At 42.2% G+C, this 21463-nt stretch overlaps 1 protein-coding gene across 2 annotated transcripts in view; it reads left to right on the forward strand.

Annotated features, from left to right (window-relative positions):
• Positions 1-21463, forward strand: part of TMC1 (transmembrane channel like 1) — a 241810-nt gene that overhangs the window by 89036 nt on the left and 131311 nt on the right. The gene's annotated exons all lie outside the window — the stretch shown is intronic.

Raw genomic sequence — 21463 nt, forward strand, 5'->3', positions numbered from 1 at the left:
TAGTGGAAATGGGTTTAGGGTTGTAGTTTGTTAGAAAATGTAGCATTCACCTATCTGCCTATGGGGTTTTGTTTTAGAAGGGAGACAAATGAAGGCAGAAGGCCAGAAGGGATGTAGGACAGGATTTAAAAAATGTTCCCTGTTTCAATGTGGATCAGTGGGTCTGAGATCAAGGCCAATCTGTGCTGATCTCAAAACCTTCTCCCACTGAACATCACAGGAGCTTGCCTTTGATCAGTTTCAGATATTAGGGCTCTAGGCTGGGGAAGTCCTGTTTGCTCCCCAGGTCCACTCTCTACCTTTCTACACTCCGCTCTGTGACTTGGGAGGATGACCTATAAGGGCAACAGGTTATCTTGCCCTCTGGCTTTTAAAAAATATATATATTTTTATTTTTAAATATATATATATGTATATATATTTCAAATATATTTTTTATTGATTTCAGAGAGGAAGTGAGAAGGAGAGAGAGATAGAACATTAATGATGAGAGAGAGTCATTGATTGGCTGCCTCCTGCATGCCCCACACTGGGGATCAAGTCCATAACCCGGGCATGTTTCCTCATCAGGAATCAAACAGTGACCTCCTGATTCATAGGTGGATGCTCAACCAGTGAACCACACCGGCCGGGCCCTCTGGCTTTAGTTTGAACTTGGCCATTGGGGAACTCTAGCGTGAGATTGGATGGAGGGAGACTGTGAGGGAGCCATGCATTCCTCTGCTTCCCTTCCTACAGGGTCATCTTGGTCCTCTCCCCTTCAGACCTATAGATGGTAATAATGCTCACCTTTCTTGGCCCCTTGATTTCTCTATACTCTGCCACACCTTTACAAATGCCTACAAAAACTATTCTGCATATGCTTCACTTCCTTAAATTACCCGAGTTGAATGTTCCATCTGGACCCTGTCTGACACAAGTTTTATGTAAGATTTCATTACAAAAACTTGCCATCACTAAAAACATGTTTGAAACCAAAAGACTAGGACAGGGGTTGCCACACTAGTTTCCTAAAGAGCCAGATAGTAAATATTTTTGGTTTTATGGGTCATATAATCCCTGTCATCACTACTCGACTCTGCTGTTTGAGTGAGAAGGCAGCCACTGACAAGTAAATGAATGAGTGTGGCTGTGGTCCAGTAAAACTTTATTTACGAAGACAGGCCCATGGGTTGTGGTTTACTAACCCCTGATCTAGGACAAGGACTCTTCTCTTTAATCTGTGAGAGTGGCTCTCAATCTGGGAACATTTTGTCCCCTGTGGGATGCTTGGTAACATCTGGAGATTTTTTGTTTTGTTTATCACAACTGGAGGAGGGGTTGGCATCTAGTGGGTAGAAGCCAGGGATACCACTAAACATTCTATCATGCACATGGTAGCCGCCCTCCCACCCACAAGAATGATCCTGCCTAAAATATCAATAGTGCCGAGGTCGAGGAATCCTGTTCTTGAAGAGATTAAGGAGATTGTCAGTTTGTTCATCATGTCACTGTGACTTAAGAAAATAAGAGGGTTAATTTTACAGCTATTAGGACTGGTAGAGTTGAGATTTTTCTAGCTCTAATTTTAACATTTTACAGTCCTCCTTAGAAAAGTGGGATAGGATGCATTTATTAAGAACTGTGATGGTTTCCTCAATGACTTTTTCATCCTTCAAATCATTAGTCATATTAATCTACCTTAATTTACTCTTTTTGTTTCCCCAGTATCTTTTGGATGGATAAAGAGAGTGTTCATGACTCTTTTAGCAAAGTTGTGTCTGCCTGGCATCCTGAAGCTGTGTCTTCCTGGATTTTCTGAGTTTGTACATTAAGATAGACCACCTATGCCCAGCCGGCATGGCTCAGTGGTTGAGCATCAACCTATGAATCAGGAGGTCACGGTTCGATTCCCAGTCAGGGCACATGCCCCAGGTTGCAGGCTCAGTCCTCAGAAGGGGCCATACAGGAAGCAGCTGGTCAATGATTCTCTCTCATCACTGATGTTTCTATCGCTCTTTCCCTCTCTCTTCCTCTCTGAAATCAATAAAAAGAAATCAAACATAAAAAGAGAAACTGCTAGTTAAAGAATTACATTTGGTCCAGTGGAATAAATATGAATATGGTATAAGGGTGGGTGGTGGATGTTGCAGGGCTGGAAGATGAAAAGCTGAACCTGAAACACATTAGAATACTGAAAGGGGGGGTGTTTTATTTGTGTGTGTGTGAGTGGCGGGGGAGGGTTGTGTGGCCTGGTGTAATCAATTGCATTAATGATGGTCTCAGGAGTTGGGAGAGACTAAGACACTTTATTAATGGCCAGAGGGAGGAAGACTGACTGCTGGAAAATGAATGGTTAGAAAAGTATGTTGGGCAATGTGCCCCTGAGTTAGTGCTTTTGATTTTAATCTTCAGGGACTCTGTGTTTAAGACTGGCTTAAAACTTCAGAAGGGGAAAGACAGAAATGGATAGCTTCAACTTAGGTTATTGTACTGTGAGTATTATCCTTGAACCAGAGGAAAACTGCAACATTTATATTCCCTGAATTAAACCGATATTTCTTTTGACGGATGTTTTTGCTTAATGACAGGGGGCTATGTCTCATCTTCTCCCCCTTTCAGTATTCTCATGTTTCTCAGGTTCAGGTATTCATCCTCCAGCCCCCCAGCCCTCCTCCAAGCCCCCACAAGCCCCACCCCTGCACACGTTAGTGGGCAAAGAAGAGCAAGGACACACGGAAGTCTGTGTCTGGATGACATCATATTTCGATCAATTGAACAGCCTGGCCATGGCCTTGAAGAGATGCTTAACTTTTGGAAATCACTGCTCTATTGCAACCAATGCTATTAACTTTAAAGGTCCAAAAATATAGCATAAATAGTCACACAGGCCTTTTGAAACTCCTATGCAGTGTGTTAAATGGATTTAATCGCTGTCAGTTAAATATAGTGATGTTAAAACAATGTTCCCTACACTGGCAAAACTCAAATTGACTGCTTAGTGGAGGACAAAAATTTGGAGAACAGTGGATGAGATGTCACTTATATGTGATTTTACAGTTATTTTTGCAGGGCTCTCAAGGGAATAATTGACTTTAATGCACTGCAGTGGAAAACAGCTCTATACCTGGGTTCATCTTCTCAAATTAATTTTAGAGTTTATTTTTTTCAAGTGGCACTTTCATCACACTCTAACTTATGGATTGGCAATGCATGACAGATCATTTTTAGAATAATTCTGATCCTGAATACTAGTGAAAAGAAGTGCAATTGAACCAAATTTAGCCAACATAATAAATATATAATGTAATCTTAAAGCTTAGCTAATATTATTTCCTTTGTGCCAGGCAATATACTAAACAGTTTACATGGTTTACTATTTTAATTCTGGTGAGAAGCTGGAGGTATGTGCAATTATTGTCACCCTCATTTTGCAGTTGAAAGAACTCAGGCTTGAAGAGGTTACATAATTAGCTCAAAATCACACAGTACGTGGTGCTGTTAGAATTTGCACACAGGTAACTTAATTTCACAGCCTACACTGAACTGTCTCCTACTGCTCTCCTTTTCTGTATTTTTGGTAGTGAATAGAAGAAGATAATTTTGAGAGCACTCTGGTATGTTAGATCTTAATAACCCAGCTAATAAGACTGTCTGTAATACAAGCAAAACTGTGTGGTCTTGGGGAAATCATTAACTTGCATCAATCAAATGAGAGACTGTACTAAGTGATTTCTAATAGGTCTTTTCTACTCTATCACAGTGATTCCAAGTTAGTGTACAGATTTTTTAAACCATATCCTTCGATCAAATAGTCATTTTATTAAATTATTCAGAATAGATACTTCCTAAATTCATAAAATAATTTCTCAGTCCTTTTCTGACCTTATTGCTTGACACTTAGGTGGAATCAGAAATTCCACAGTGAACAGAGAGAATATTGCTTAAGTCATTCCTTTGTCATAAAAGGGATGTTTTGCTACTATAGAAAATTCACAGAATTTAGAACTGTCAGGGGTCCTAGACATGGTCTAATTCAGTCCTCTGTAATGTGAGAGACCTGGATTAGATCATGGCTAGATCCCTTTATAGTTTCCTCATCTGAAATCCAGAGAGATTCAGAGACATGTCCAAATTCACAAAGCTAGTTCCTAGTAGAGCTGGGCTACAATGATCTGGATTCAGATCCCAGGGCTTTCCCAAAGAGTCAGAACCACTTCTGCCTTCACTTCCCCAATTCATGAAAAATCACTGCCCTGTTTTAGTCTGGGTAGTGGAGTAGAACAGAAAGATCTGGGTTTGAATCTCAGCTCTATTCATACTAGATGTGAAACACTGGGGAAAGTTAAAATGAAAATCCGTGTGTATGTATAATGTTTGTGATCATCAGACTGAACCTCAGAGCCTAGTGCTGACATATCATGTTAGTGCTAAGTCATATGTCTGCAATTGTCGAATAAGAACATATTGAAACAGAGGCCAACCACATTTGTAATTGAGGCCAAATGACGGAATAGGCTGATGTGCTGCAGCTTTCACAGTCATTTCAATGGAGTTAAGTGATGAGAAAGTCAAGCCATGAAAAGGGCACCAGAGAATGGGTGAACCCAATTCCAAAGGACCCATCCTCCCCTCTTCCCAAGTCAGTGCAATGTTTACAATGAAAGGAATGGCTCCACTTTCTAAAAGCCATTACCATCTGTCAAGTTGAATTAGAGTGGTTGAATTCAACGTTATTAGCATTGTAGGTCTGTTTTCTTCCAGTCTGTAAAGGTGCTTAGTCTTCTTCTTATATAAGAACTACAATCATAAGTAGCTTATATCTCATTTTGTATTACATATGTAAGCAACATTATTATAATACTAGAGGCCCTGCATGAAGATTCGTGCAAGAATGGGCCTTCCTTCCCCTGGCTGCCGGCACGCCTTTGCTCTGGCCTGGAGCCGCCTTTCTGCCTTTCCACACTGCCCAGAGGCCCGGAGAGGCTGGGGTGGTGTGGAACGCCTGTGTTGTCACCATGGCGACGACGCAAGCGTCCCTCCCACCCCCGGACTGCTCAGGGCCTGTGTATGCAAAAAAACTCCCCTACCTCCTTCCCTCTGGTAACCATCATACTGTTGTCTATGTCTATGTTTCACTTTTATATCCCATATATGAGTGAAATTATATGATGCTTAGCTTTTTCTGACTTATTTTGCTTAGCATGATATTCTCAAGGGACTTAAAAACCCAGTAATTTGACTGCACATCCCTAGTGAGATATAAATGAAGGTAAAAGAATAGCAACAGTCATAGTTTTCAACAATTACTGTTAATAATTATAATATATAAGATGGCCAGTAGACATATGAAAAGGTGTTCAGTGTCACTAATCATCAGAGAAATGCATATTAAAACCAAAAGCATATATCACCTCATACTTGTTGGAATAGCTAGCACCAAAAAATCAACAAACAAGTATTGGGGATGATGTGGAGACAAGGGAACCCTCATGCACTGTTAGTGGAATGATAAATTGGTGTAGCCACTGTGGAAAACAGTATGAAGGTTCTTCAAAAAATTAAAAGTAGAACTACCATATGACTCAGCGATTCCAATTCTGAGTATTTATCCAAAGTAATCCAAAACATTAATTCAAAAAGATATATATGCATCCCTATGTTCATTGTAGCATTATTTATAATTAGAGGCCCAGTGCATGAAATTCGTGCATAGGTAGGGTCCCTAGCAGCTGCTGGTTGCTGGCCGGGGCCTCCCTTCATTCCATGCTGCCCCCTGGTGGTCAGCGCATGTCATAGTGAGTGATTGAACTCCCGGTTGGTCAAACTCCTTAGGGGACACTTTGCATATTAGGCTTTTATATATAGAGAGTCCCAGTGCACAAATTCATGCGTGGGTGGGGTCCGGTGAGCCCACCCTGATGGGGGCCCATCAGGTAGGGCTAGCTAGAAGCTATAGCTTTCCCCCAGCTGGATCTAATTATACTTTAAGGATGGCCAAAAGAAAACCCACAACAGAACTGTTTTGCACTTCACATGCCATGAGGTGAAGTTGTTTATGTGTTGTTTTCAAACGTATATCAAGATGGATGATGGCCCTTTAATGATTTTTGCATTCTTCCTGGTGCTCTGCCTTCAGTTTCCCAATATGATCTTCATGTCTGTTTGTTTAAAAGTTTTTCTGTTTTTGAATGTGTCTACCCTTTTCTGTTGCTCCTGGCAGCCTGCGGGTCCTCTTTGCCACCCCTTTTAAAGAGATTGAAAGCTCACCTAATATGCAAGGCACCACAATTTTACAAAATCCCCACCCAGCCTCTCTACATTCCTCAGCAAAGGGCTGCCATCCTGTTAATGCTTAGGTCGCCTTTTTGGCTAATTTGGAAGGTCTCCTGGGGCTGCGGGCCATGCAGGGAGAATTCTACACCTTGGTTGCAGTATTAGCAGAGCCCTCTGGAGACTCTGGTGGGAGACAGAAGGGAGTGATAATTATTTTCTTGTGCTTTCACTAAATGCACATGCACCAGGGAGCTAGGCAGTGAGTTAGGGGTGGTGGGAGCCCGCTCGGGGGTGGGGCTGGCCAGGGCGAGGGGCCATGGGCAGTTTGCCGGCTGGCCCCGCCCCGTATTGGGGTGGGGGGGCCCACTCAGGGGCAGGGCTGGCCAGGGTGAGGGGCCACGGTCATTCTGGTCATTCTGGTCATCCCACCATTCAGTCACTTGGTTTTTATTATATTGGATAGCCAAGATGTGAACCTAACCTAACTGTCCATTGATAGACAATTGGATAAAGGAGATGTGGCACATATATACAATGGAATATTACTAGGCCATAAAAATGAAATCTTATCATTTTTAATAATATAGATGGACTTACAGAGTAATTTGCTAAGTAAAATAAGTCAGTCAGAGAGACAAATACTTTATGATTTCATTTATATGGGTAATCAAAAGAACAAAATAAATTAAAAAAAAAACAGATACAAACAGATACAGAGAAAAGAAACTGATGGTTGCCACGTAGGAGAGGGGTAGGAGGCTGGATGAAAAAGGTGAAGAAATTACGAAGTACAAACTGGCAGTTACAGAATACTCACAAAATTGTAAACTATAGCATAGGGAATATAGTCAATAATATTGTCATAACTATGTATGGTGTTAGATGGGTACTAGAATTATCAGGGGGATCACTTCATAAGTTATATAAATGTCTAACCACTATGTTTTACATCTGAAGCTAATATAATATTGAATTTCAACTGTAAATGAAAAAATAAGAACAATTAAGAAACAATATTGATATTATTACTCTAGAAGTATTTTATATGTGCATATATTAATGTAATCATGTTTTACTTTATCTTAAGTTATGGATGTACAGATATTAGAATAAAAGCTAAACATGATTATGTTAATATTATTAGGAACCAAGTTTCTCAGAGTAAACAAAAACAGATAAAACATAAAATTAAAGAAGTTACTAATAACCTTATCATAAATTTATTAAAAATTAATTATTTCTAGTTCAGTTCCCTGAAAAGACCAAGCAACAATTACCAAGCCAGTAGCATTAGCAACAAACTCCCCTCGTGCCCAGATGGTGCTCTCGAAATACCATTTCCACTAAAAGGAATGAGGCCTCCTTGGAGAATTGGTTAATTCCAGATATTGTCAGAACACATACAAAAGTGCCTGTGCTATTGATCATACTGGAAAGAAGGAAGCTATAAAAGACTCTCCGGGTTGTATCAAAAGAACTCAGGAGCTACCCACCATCCAGAGATGCAAAGATTTGAAAATTATTAGGAATAACAATTCTTAATTCACAATGATATGAATATACTTAATAATTCTATCATAGATGTTCATTGTTAAACATAATGAAACCTTAGAAGCAACTTAAATATTTAAAACTAACAATATTTACTCATATATAGGAATGTCATTTAAACCTTGTAGAAAAATAGTTTATGATTTAGGAAAATATTTACAATATACACTGAGTGGCCAGATTATTATGATCTCTGAACGCATAATAATCTGGCCACTAAGTGTATATATTACCTGGTGCATGAATTCATTCATGGGTGGGGTCCGGCCAGCCTGGCCAGGGGGAGGGGACATGGGCGGTTGGCCAGCCTACCTGCTGGTCGAACTCCTGGTCGAGGGGACAATTTGCATGTTAGCCTTTTATTATATAGGATATACACTGAGTGGCCAGATTATTATGCGTTCAAAGATCATAATAATCTGGCCACTCAGTGTATTATTAAGTAAAAAAATTACAAAATAGCATGCCTGCAGTAAATTTCCATTTGTTAAAAATAATATATGTACAAAAATATGCATAGAAAGAAAACTATATGAATACACAATTAAATGTGAGTAATTATTATATCTATGTGGCAGGATTGCAGGCAGTTTTACTTTATCTTCTCTTTATTTTCCAATTTTGTATAGTTAGCATGCATAGTTTTATATTTTTTAATAGAAAAGATGCTGTTTACCAAATATTCATTTAACCCCAAAGTGCAAGTAATTTTTGAAATAGAAACATTTGAGTGGAAAGATATATTAATTTTTAGAACACAGAAAATGCCTGCATTCAGAGATTTGATACTCTGGCTAGGAAACTACTGATCTGGTTTAACTATTTTCATTTTAAAGATGAGCAAAGAAGACCCACTACCCCCTCAAAGTGAGTTGACTAGGCCAAAGCTATCTTTACCAAGCAAAGGAAAGAAAAAAGTCAAAAACAGAAAATGTGGTTATAGTTTTAAAGTTACATTTGCATTATTTTGAAGTTAACCTGGATCCTCCATCTGTGTGCAGAAGGCTTTGTGCTTCTCTCCCAAACCTAGAGAAAAATGGCCTTTGGTACAGGTGATTTTATCATGTAGTGATCTCTATGAATCTTAAATCTGGTCAGTATAGATTTATAGTGATTATGTTGCACCTCAAGAGATTTAAAAAAAAATTATTTCAGGGAGAGGAAGGGAGAGGGAGAGAGAAATAGACACATCAATGATGAAAGAGAATCATTGATCAGCTGCCTCCTGCATGCACCCCTACTGGGGATGGAGCCTGCAACCCAGGCATATACCCTGATTGGGAATCAAACTGTGACCTATGGTTCATGGGTAGACATTCAACCACTGAGCCACACTGGCTGGCAAGAGGTATCTTTTATGCATTGTTGTAACTAGCAAGCAATTCAGCATTTGAGAGAAATATGGCCTAGGAACCTTCTCCAAGGTGCGCTATGTAATTCCCAAGGAGACTGACACCATCAATCCTCAATCCTGATGCAGCTAAGGAAAGTGCTTTGGCACAAGAGGGAGTGTGTGAGTGTTTACATCAGGCTTATTAAACTCATTTTCAGCTGACTCGAAGCAAAAAGCAAAAAGTATTTGCTGGGGCAACAGAGTATAATCAGCCACAGTTAGGGCATAAAGAAGGGAAACACCCAGTGGAGAACAGAAAAGAAACATCTACAGGGAAATGATCTCAGTAGGCTTGTATTTTAAAATTTATTGCATTAAACATATTTGTTTCAAAAGGAATTGAACAAGAAAACTAGATAAATGCCCGGCCAGTGTGGTTCAGTGGTTGAGCGTTGACTCAGGAACCAGAAGGTCACTGGTTCAATTCACAATAGGTCAGGGCACATGCCGGGTTGCGGCTGGATCCCCCTTGGGGGCGAGTTGGGGGTGTGCAGGAGGCAGCCGATGGATGCTCTCATGGATGTTTCTATCTCTCTATCTCTCTCTTCCACTCTCTCTAAAAATCAATAAAAACATAAAAAAAAAAAGAAAACTAGATGAAGTAAAATGTGGTTAAAAACAGAGACACTAGGAGACGTGTCACATCTGTGGATTCTGGGGTGGGATGATGGGCTCTGTAGCCAGACTGAGGAAAGCCAAGGGGTTCGACACTAGTTTTCCCCCTCCTACCCTAACTCTGAAACCAGTGAGCATGACAGAAAGCTTTATTCTGCCCTAACTCTGGCTGGTTTCCTACCTTATCAGAGTTGAGTTCTGCTCTGATTTTCTTTGGATGTTGGCTGAATTGAGGGTGCAAGGAAAAGCAAAAATAAAGATCTCACAGAAAGCAAACTAGTGGTTGCCAGGTGTTGGGGGAAGGGGTTTAGGGAATGACTGCCTAATAGGTAGAGTCTCCTTTTGGGGTGATGAAAATGTTCTGAAACTAGAGTGTGGTGATGGTTGCAAACATTGTGAATGTACTAAATGCCACTGAATTCCACGTTCTAAACTGGTTAAAAGGGTGGGTTTTGTGTTTTGTGAATTTACCATAATAAAAAAAATAAAGGCCTGCAATGTAGTCCATTGGGATGAATGATATGAGGAAGAATGGGAGGTGCTGGCATCCTGGAAGCCAAAGGGAGACAGAGAGCGGATGAGGGGCTATAGAGACTGAGCTAGAATCAGTCCTTCTGGTTCCGGTCTGAGTCCTGATTTTCTTTGGTTAATCCACATTTAGTTCTTTCGTAGCCTTAATTCAGCTTCTAGTTCATTTTACCCAAGATTTATACAGAAGTCATAAACTAGCTGTCTTAGAGTCTAATGTAGTTTGTAGATCCTCTCCCCGCCCCCAGCTGTATGGTTTATTTTATCATTTATGTTTATTGAATATTTTACTTAATGTTATTATGTATAAAAGTCTTCAGATGGAGTATACTTGTTTCAATGTTGTATGTCCCCCATGGATCCTTATTATTTTGAACTGTTCTGCTTCATTCATTTATAATACATGTCTAGCCCATGAAAGCATTTGTGATGGCAGCCCCTGATTTTTAAGGAACTTATTCATGCAGAGCACAATGCTAGATATAGTTTACTCTAAATGTGCTCTTGCTTACACAGTCTTCTTAGGATGAAGACACAATGTCAATATCTTATTACAACATGGGTAAGATAAGTACCCAAATGGTAATACAAATTAAGTGGATAGAGAATAAAGAGGAATGCAAAGATCATGCAATATCTCTGCTCTTTGCATTGAGATTTTATTGCAGTGAAAGCAGTTAAAGAAGACAAATGCTATTACTTAAGAATCTGGGAAGAAATACCATCTAATCTGTAACTAATAGTCATCAGAGCATAACACTTTATTGTAACACATTTTTTCTTGGGCAGGAGGGGTGTATTGCATCCTTAATGAAAACAACTTCGGCAAAATGAAATGTATATGAAAAACATATACACTTGGATTCTTAGCAATTTAACAGCAATGCTCTCAGGAAATAAAGCTGCTATTTATTGATTCCTTCTGTGTGCCTTTCAGAGGTTATCACAGATAATAACAACAGCCCTGTAAGTTAGGGTATCAGAGGACAACCTTGACATTAGTGGGGGGACCGCTTGAATATTTTTTAAGTCCTTAATTCCAAAATGTGCACACAACTTTTGGCTTTCCTGAATCACATTTCCTTTGAGAATCAGATATTAAACAAAATCAGATATTACTATATTACTTGTGGATATTCTCATGTCTCATTAAAATGTTTTCCCAACTCTTAGAGCTTTAATTTTTATCTCTGTTTTGATAGTCATTGTAAAAACAAATAGACCAAAATCAGGTTAGAGAAAGACTCCATAGGAAATGAGTAGAGAACAGGAACTGGGCAGTCAGCTAAGATCACTCACTGTCTAAGGATATGTTTGGCACATCCACCTCCTAGAACCACCAGAGTCTGCTTATTCTTATACCCGTGTTCTGCTGGAGCAAACAAGAATTTGCACAACTTTCTGGAGACCTTTTATTATTATACTAGTATGTCCAAAATTTTTTAAATGTTTGAATCTTTGCACAGGACATTTACTATTGGGTAAAAGCTAGTGTATATTTGAGGATCAGATCTTTTCTTCCATATGAAGTGGACAACCAAGTGCGTTGCTCATTGCTTTGCCACTAGGAAGATTTCCTTTTACCCTTCTTCTTTGAGGCCACCCTAAGTGGGGATGTAGTGTAATAGTGATCTATTTCTGGCTGGTGCTAATAAATTACACCGATCCAGTAATGAACCAAGACTGAGTCATTTCTTCTCCATTGGTGGTTTGCAGGGAGCATTTGTGGCAGCTGCCTATGGACCACAGGGAGCAGGCACATGCAGTGTTGCTGCTCATATCTATTACTCACCTGCAGTGTGTTCTGGCAATAGTGCCTGTGTGTGGCTCAAGTGCATCTACCCTCCAGGACCCACTTGGTGAGGGATGAGAAGACTGCACAGTGGTGATGATGACCTGGAGAGGAGGGGGTTAAGTTCTGGGGACAGGTGGGTCTGAGTGGATGTTGGTGAGAGGCATGTAAACAGAATAGGTCATGAGTTTGATTGTGGAAATGAGGACTATTGAGTACCTGTGTGGCATCTGAATATAGATGTTGTGGTGTTTCTAAAACATGTTGCAAATTCTTTGCATTCCTTCTGTGGAGTCTTCATCTCTTCCCCTTGAATCTGGATGGGGCTTTGTGACGATCTTGACAAACAGAATGTGGCAGATACGGTGCTTTGCACAAGGCTAGTTTAGAAAATGCTATACTAGTTTTTTTGGAGACACTTGTTCTTGTATTAGTCAGTACCCTTCAGCAAAAACCCACCAGGAACACATTTGTAGTTAAACAACTTGTATTTATTACTTGTAGCAAGGGAGAGCATACATCCTAGAGAACCATGGGGTATTTCAGTAAGAAGGTGTTAGGAAGAACCTATTATAGGATTTGGGCTTTGGTTGGTTGGTTTAGGCAAAGGTTTAATAAAGCAGGGATTTGGTTTAGATTGGATGCTGTCAGAAAGTGGGAGTAATTCTATGGTTGGATTGTTTGTGGGCACCATAGTGACCTTAGTTTTGTCTATGCTTAGACCAAATTATGAAGTGGCCTTGTTTTATTTCATCTCATCATGGTCTCAGAGTAACCTTGTCTGAGGTTGGTATTTCATGAGATTGTTTATGTCCAGTAGGAGAATAACATGGCCTAGTTGTGAATGTTAGATCAATTCTGGACATGATAACATCAGTTCTGAACTCGAGTTCTTTTTTAGAGAAGTCTGGTTACTTGGCGGCCACCATATAGAGTGACCACATACAAAATATAGAGAAAGAGTTCAAGTCTCCAGCTATTGACCTGGGTGATAGATATTTGAATTAAGAAGACTTTGAGATGACCTCATTTTTAGCCACTGTCTCACTACAACTGCATGAGAGCTGTGTATGCATTAAGAATTTGCCTAGCTCCAGATTCATACATAAAATAAATAATTCTCATTGTTTGAGTCACTATTCTGGGGGTGGTTTGTTGTGTAATAATAGGTAACTGATACAGATATCTGGTAGGCAGTCGGCTCTATAGGTCTGGAGCTCAGGAAAGAGTTCTGAGTTGGAGGTATAGATTAGGAAGTTCTTTAGCTAGGAGGAAGTCATTGAAGTCATTTTAATGGATGAAATCACCAGAGAGATAATGTACATTGAGAAAAGAAAAAAAGAACCTGTAGTGGCACCTTTAGTAATAACACTGAAGGGATCAAGAAGAAAGAATCATTTGCAAGGAGACTGAGGGGGAGGGGTGGTTGGACAAGGTGATCAGATGACAATTAAGAAAGATGATGTCAGGAAGTCAAGAATGAGAGCATGCAGAAAGAAGGATTGTTTTCCAGTCAAACGCTGTTGAGGAGACCAAGTAAGACAAAGAATGAAAAATGTCCCTTGGATTTAGCAACAATGAGTTTACATTGTTGGCAAAAGTAGTTTCAGGGAAATTGTGGGCTAGTCAGTAATGAGGGCAGAAGCCACATTGCAGAGTTAACGAGGGAAAAGAAGATGAGAAGGAGGGTACCAATGCCTGTGTTGTTTTACTACATCGTGTTGGGTATCTCCATACCATTTGTCTATATATAATTATTTTTCTATAATTCAATAACCCATAACAATCACATCATGTCTTGAAACCTATAATTCCATAATAATATAAATAGATACTATCCTGATATAGATTTACTATTATACTTTAACCTGCAGTTTCCAGTTATAAATATATTAGTGTGTGTATTATTGTAGTTACTTTAAGTCTCTTATTGTTTCTCTTGCAATTAAAATACTTTACTATTTAAAATAGTACCCAGCACTCAGTGTTCACTGGTGCCTTGTAATTACTTCAGAAAACAATCTCAGTTTAAACATTATAAACTCTTGAGTCATCTCTGCAGGGGGAATATCTTACTTTTGCCAGAGAAGTCTGGGGAAAATTATCCTAGGCACAGCCTGCTAATTCATTGGCCTGCTTGTCAAGGCTCCCATTCCAGTTCACCCTCCTGGGAGGCTGGTGTGGGACTCTGCTTTACAAGTGGGGGTCAAGGCCTCCTTGGCGCAATGAATGAGTTGCCAGGGGTTTGTGGAGAGGAATTCTTCTTAGTTCTACCTGTAAGTAGATCTTGCTGTAATGACCTATGAAGGCTTCTCTAAGCCTCTCTTTCCCACCTCTTTTCAAGGGAAAATTTTTTTAAAAATACATTTTTATTGCATTTTAGATAGAGAGGAAGAGAGAAACACCAGTGTGAGAACGAAACATGGATCGGCTGCCTCTTGCATTCCCCCTACTGAGGACTGAGCCCACAACTTGGGTATGTGCCCTGACCAGGTATCGCACTAGCAACCTTTCGGTGCACAGTGCACACGATGACACCCAACCAACTGAGCCACACCGGCCAGGGCTTCAGGAGGAAATCTTACCCCACCTCCTTCATTATTTGCTTCTTCATAGATGCATGGAGGCAGACACTAAGATGAGCATGGGAGTAAGGCCTTCCTGTGAAGTATTTACATTTCAAAGGACTTGAACTTTATATTTCAAATGTCACTTCCAGATGAGGGTTTATACACCGACAAAACACAACTAACTGATTTGCAAGATAAAGCGCAGCATATACTTTAACTCCTGTTTATTCCTCGGCCACACTGGCTGCAACATCTTTTTACAAATCCTATGGAGTCCTTGTAAATAAATATCACCACAGAGTGTATTGTACTTAGAAACATTCTTTTGTTAGATGTAAAAGTTTAAAATGTACTCTTATTTTTGAAAATCTTTTTGGGGGCATCATGTTTTTAGATGCCAGAAACTTCTAAAATGGAAAATTCTTGGGCAGTTCTCAGTATCTGTGAAATCCTGCCTGGGGCAACAACTTTGACTCTCTGAGGAAGGAAGTGTGGGGTGTGGGGGATGATCCAGAGTGTTCAGAGGGGCTTGGGAAAGGAAGAAACCAAATGTTTAAGTATTGAGCACGTTTTTGTGCTCAGCACTGTACTTCAGGCTTCACCTTCTACATTTAATTAAGTAGAATTCATGGAGTGAGCCCAAGAACACCAAGTCCTGGGGAAGATGGTCTAAGTTGTCATCAGAAGGGACTTAATAACAGCTTAAAGTGGGGCTTGGGGTAAGGGTAGAGGAAAAAAGATCTTGCCAGATTTATTCTGCACAAATACTTGTGTCATCCTCATTTGTGTAGTCTTCGTGACTTCTTGTCTGGGTTCATCTGGTTGGCAGATGCATGCAGCTGCCTTTTGGCCTCAGGGAAGGCATAGGGAAGGCACGTGGGCGTGGTGGCCCTGTGATGATAAGGCGGAGAAGCTGAGCCTCGGAGGGCTACAGCTGTGTGAGCGGTCACGTCCTAGGTGTGCTCGGGGGTGCTTGCGTCCATGCTGAAGGTATCACCGATTTAAATAGGATTTTCAACTGGGAAGATGTCACAGTCTTTTTAGTGTGGCCCAAGTGAGTATATTTTTAGAGATGAAAAGTAGAGCATGTTCCAAAAGTGCTTTTTAACTGCCATCAGGAATAGGAGGACTTTTATTTATAGTAATTTCAAGTCCATAAATACATTCAGCCATAGTACAGTGGGGCAAACAACCAAAAAATTAAGCAGTAGATGATTAGATTGTATGTTATTTTACAGAGAACCTATTTCTCTTGCCTTTGGAAAATATAGGCCTTCTTCTTCTTCTTTTTTTTTTTTTAACTATGATTAAAACAGATTCTTTTCTAAGATTTACTTAAAATGAACATCTCATGTAGGCAGCAAGAATATGGACAGTACAATTGATCTTGTCTCTTGGCCTTGATGATTCAAAGGAAAGTACACACACAGGAAACAAATCATTTAAATTTGTTAATATGTATTAATAGAGGCCCAGTGCACGAAATTCGTGCACTTGGGGGGAGGGTGTCCCTCAGCCCAGCCTGCACCCTCTCCAATCTGGGATCCCTCGGGGGATGTCCAACTGCCGGTTTAGGCCTGATCCTGCAGGAGGGCAGTTAGGGGTGACCAGGCCCATAGGGATCAGGCCTAAACCAACAGTCAGACATCCCTCTCACAATCCGGGACTGCTGGCTCCCAACTGCTCGCCTGCCTGATTGCTCCTAACTGCTTCTGCCTGCCAGCCTGATCAACCCCTAACCACTCCTCTGCCAGCCTGATGGATGCCTAACTGCTCCCCTGCCAGCCTGATCACCCCCAACTGCCTTCCCCTGCTGGCCCAATCACCCCCAACTGCCTTCCCCTACCAGCCTGGTCGCCCCTAACTGCCCTCCCCTGCCGGCCATCTTGTGTCCACATGGGGGCAGCCATCTTGTACAAGGGCATGACAGTCAATTTGCATATTACCTCTTTGTTATCCTATCTAATAAAAGAGTAATATGCAAATTAACCCTCACTCCGCTACACCCACCAGCCACGCCCACCAGCCACGCCCACCAGCCAATCAGGAGCAAATATGCAAATAAACCCAACCAAGATGGCTACCACCACAGAGAGCAGGAGGGAGGCTTGGGTTTCCCTGGCAAAGGAGGAAGCCAAGCTTTCCGCCTGCCCTTGCCGGCCCAGGCCTCCACTCAATGCTACAAAGTTTCAATTATAGAAGATACATAAACCCAAACAGAAATGGTGGCAGCCACAGAGCTGGAAAGAGCAGGAGGCTAGGGTTGCCCCCGGTGATGGAGGAAGCCAAGCTTTCCGCACACCCTGGCTGGCCCAGGCCTCTGCTTAAGGCTACAAAGTTTCAATTATAGAAGATACATGAATCCCAACAGAAATGGCTGCTGCCACAGAGCAAGCAGAAGGCTTGGCTCTGCTCCAGGCTACAAAGTTTCAATTGTAGAAGATAAATAAACCCCAGATACCAGGGCCTCCGCTTGGGTCGCTGGGGGGCGTGGTCGGCCTGCAAACCACCACAGGCCCCTCGCCCAGGCCGCCCCACGCCCCAAGGGAACCCCCACCCTGATCCGGGACACCCTTCAGGGCAAACCAGCTGGCCCCCACCCGTGCACCAGGCCTCAATCCTATCTAATAAAAGAGTAATATGCAGATTGACCATCACTCCAATACACAAGATGGCTGCCCCCATGTGGTCAAAGATCCTGCCCCCATGTGGACACAAGATGGCCACCACAAGATGGCCAGCAGGGGAGGGCAGTTAGGAGGGACCAGGCCTGCAAGGGAGGGCAGTTGGGAGAGACCAGGCCTGCAAGGGAGGGCAGTTGGGAGGGACCAGGCCTTAAAGGGAGGGCAGTTGTGGGCTATCAGGCCAGCAGGGGAGGGCAGTTGGGAGGAACCAGGCCTGCAGGGGAGGGCAGTTGGGGGCGATCAAGCCTGCAGGGAAGGGCAGTTAGGGGTGACCAAGACAGCAGGGGAGAGCAGTTGGGGGTGACCAGGCCTGCAGGGAAAGGCAGTTAGGAGGGACCCAGGCCTGCAGGGGAGAGCAGTTAGGGGTGACCAGGCTGGCAGGGGAGGGCAGTTAGGGGTGACCAGGCTGGCAGGGGAGGGCAGTTAGGGGTGACCAGGCTGGCAGGGGAGCAGTTAGGCATCAATCAGGCTGGCAGGGGAGTGGTTAGGGGGTGATCAGGCTGGCAGGCAGAAGCGGTTAGGAGCAATCAGGAAGGTATGCAGGCGAGCAGTTGGGAGCCAGCAGTCCTGGATTGTGAGGCCCCTCGAGGGGTCCCTGATTGGAGAGGGTGCAGGCTGGGCTGAGGGACACACACACCCCCGTGCACGAATTTTGTGCACCGGGCCTCTAGTATAGTATAATGTAAATATACATGGAATAGACATGTACACAGAATGGAATATTCAGGCATAACTAGAAAAATATCTACTATTTATTGAGCCACTACTATATGCCAGATTCTTTACTTATATTCACTACATCATTTTAATTAAAATTATCCTATAAAGTATGTTTTATGATCACCATTGGTCCAATGGTGTTTCAAAGATATTAGGTAACTAGAGGCCCGGTGCACGAAATTCATGCACAGGGAGGGGGGGTGTCCCTCAGCCCAGCCTGCACCCTGTCCAATCTGGGACCCCTTGAAGGGGCATGGGAAACTTTTGTTAATATGGAGCAGGTTCCTTCCTATACCCGGGAAAACCCAGGGTGCAGCAGTTGTGGGTGATCAGGCCAGCAGGGTGCAGCAGTTGTGGGTGATCAGGCTCTCACTGGGATCGGGCCTAAATGGGTGGTTGGACATCCCTCTCACAATCCAGGACTGCTGGCTCCCAACTGCCCTCCCCTGCAGGCCTATGTCCCTCCCCAACTGTCCTCCCCTGCAGGCTTTGTCCCCTCCCCCCCAACTGCCCTCCCCTGCTGGCCTGATCCCCCCCAACAGCCCTCCCCTGCAGGCCTGGGTCCCCCCGAATTGTCCTCCCCTGAAGGCTTTGTACCCCACACAACTGCCCTCCCCTGCTGGCCTGGTCAACCCTAACTGCCCTCCCTGCTGGCCTGATTGCCCACAAATGCCCTCCCCTGCAGGTCTGGTTCCCTGCAACTGCCCTCCCCTGCAGGCCTAGTGCCCCCCAACTGCCCTCCCCTGCCAGCCTGGGTCTCCCTGAACTGTCCTCCACTGCAGGCCTGGTCTCCCCCAACTGCCCTCCCCTGCAGGCCTGGGTTCCCCCCAACTGCCTTCCCCTGCAAGCCTGGTTCCCCCCAACTGCTCTCCCCTGCAATCCTGGTCCCCCTCAACTGCCCTCCCCTGATGACTTGGTCTCCCCCAACTGCCCTTCCTGCTGGCCTGATCACCCACAACTGCTGCACCCTGGGTTTTCCCCGGGTATAGGAGGGAACCTGCCCCATATTAACAAAAGTTGCCCACCTCCCTCTTCTCAGGGTTAGAGGGGCACGTTCTGTTTTCCACTGGTTCGTTCTGTTTTCCACTAGCATGATTGATCATCTGCCATAGTCCATTGGCCTGGAGGACCTTGTAGCACACAAAGAAGCCCTTAGTACATTCACCCAGCAAGCCTTAAATGATAGCTAGTAAGCCTGTCCTTGCTGAACACTGAAATGACTCTAATGAGAAAAGTCCTCCAAAATAGGATGACCTTGGAGGTTATTACTGCCTCACAAGGCAGCACCTGTGCCATTATCTAAGCAGAATGTTGTGTGTTTACACTTGATGACTCAGCTAATGTATCATCTTTATTAAAGTACATGTAGATACAAGTGAACACCCTGAGTGATTCAACCCCCAGCCTAAGGAATTTAATAAATCAGTGGTACGGATGATGGGGCTTTGGTGGAAAAATTGTTACTTACTTTGGGAAGCATTCTCATAATCTGTGTTTTCTCTTGCATGTGCCTACACTGTTGCTATGGTTTCTGCCTGTAGTGCAGCCAGATAGCTGCCAATGAGCCAATTCCATGCTGGTGAAACCCCTTGCTCAGGGCACATTGTGGAAAGGAGCAGGGAGGGTGCATGTATGATTGTAAGAGCCAGTCATGAGGAGTCTTGGAGGAGGTCATCAAGACATGATCCTTGAGCAGGGCCTGAGCAATCAAAGGCTCCTCACCCCCCTCCCCGGTCCTTGGAATGTACGTTCCACTTGCCTTCCCCATATCAGAAGCTGTCTCAAGGACAGTCTTGACACAGTAAGGAGGTTGTTGAGAACATCTGGATGATATACATAAACTGTTAAGGCCTCTACATAAACTTTTAAAATTTTGGTGGGCTGGTGCAGAGATCTACTCCTATTGTGGCTGCCCAAGATAAAGCCTTGTAAGTTCCCTTGCTTGTTAACACAGCCACCTGCCAATCTGGAGTGGCCTGCTTCTTTTTCCCCTATCTCCTTGACCTCCCTGTACGGTGCCAGTTTCAGATTTCACCAGGGAATTCCCCAGGTTTTGAACCACCATACGCATACTGCTCGTGTTCTTGATTTGAGCTTCTCTAGATGAGATCTGGTCTTTCTTTACATGCCTAGTGGCTCTGTGTTTCCATTGTCTGTGAAATTACGGTTCCTGTTTTTGTTCATTGTTTTCTTGGGTTATATATCATTTTATATATTCAGATCTTTGCCCTTTTTTCCTTTTGGGGACTCATCTTCTTGTTGGTAGGTAGTAGAAATTCTTTATTCTTATACTTTTATGAAGCGCTCTAAATGCCTTTGAAAAATTTCTTTGAAACATCTTTGGATAAATAGAAATTTCTTATTTTAATGTAGTTGAATTATGGTATAATATACAGGTATTGTAATATAGAAATCCACACCTGAAACCTATATATTCATGTTGACCAATGTCACCCCAATCAATTTAATAAATATTTTAAAAAATAATGTAGTTGAATTTATTCTTTCTTTTATGGCTTCTGTCTTTAATATTTTATTTAGTATTGCTATTATAATTTTCTGGATACAAGGCTTCCAGAACATCATTTGTTAATTTATCCATATGCTTATTATGTTTTTTTTTTGGTCAGAAGAGTATTTAGAGTTACTTTATATATAAGTTAATATAAATTAAATTATATACTTTTCTCACTCTAGATTATAGCTCCAATGATTTGCAATAAAACTTCTTAATCTCTTTAAAAATTCCAAGTTAAAGAACCATTCTGGGCATCTGTAGATATGAGTACTTGTATCAGTAATATCCTATTTTATCGTTACAGTTAGTCTAGTGTCCAAATAGGAAAAAACTCCGTGAGCATCAGCCTTACAGAGTTTTAATTTGAGTCATAATTCTGAGGATGCTACAAACTACTTCAGCTAAAAATCTATGTAACTAACCTTTATATTCCAGAAGGGTCAGATCTGTGCACAAATCCATTTGTGAAGCCAAAAGCTGCTGTGATGTAAATGTGCCACCAGGATCCATTTCAGAACACTGCTCCTTCTTGCCAAGGTCAGCGGCTATCACCAAAGTAACCAGAGAATGCCGGTGTCCTCACTCTCAAAAAGACCGCCTGTTTTGCAACATTAAATTTCAGCCCTTTCTGTCCCTTTTTTTCTTTTAATGATGAAAATCTATTTTGTTCATCATTATAAGAAAAGATGACTACCTTTCTATGAGAAGTTTTGATAGAAGAAAAAGTCTTAAGATTTTGCCTAGGAAATAACAATTTCCTCTTATAGCAAGTTTTATTTTCAAAGAAGTTGAGTAAATGAATACATCATCTCCAGGTTTCCCCACATTGGAGATTGC

The sequence above is a fragment of the Plecotus auritus genome (genome assembly GCF_963455305.1).
Source record: "Plecotus auritus genome assembly, chromosome: 5".
Taxonomy (NCBI): domain Eukaryota; kingdom Metazoa; phylum Chordata; class Mammalia; order Chiroptera; family Vespertilionidae; genus Plecotus; species Plecotus auritus.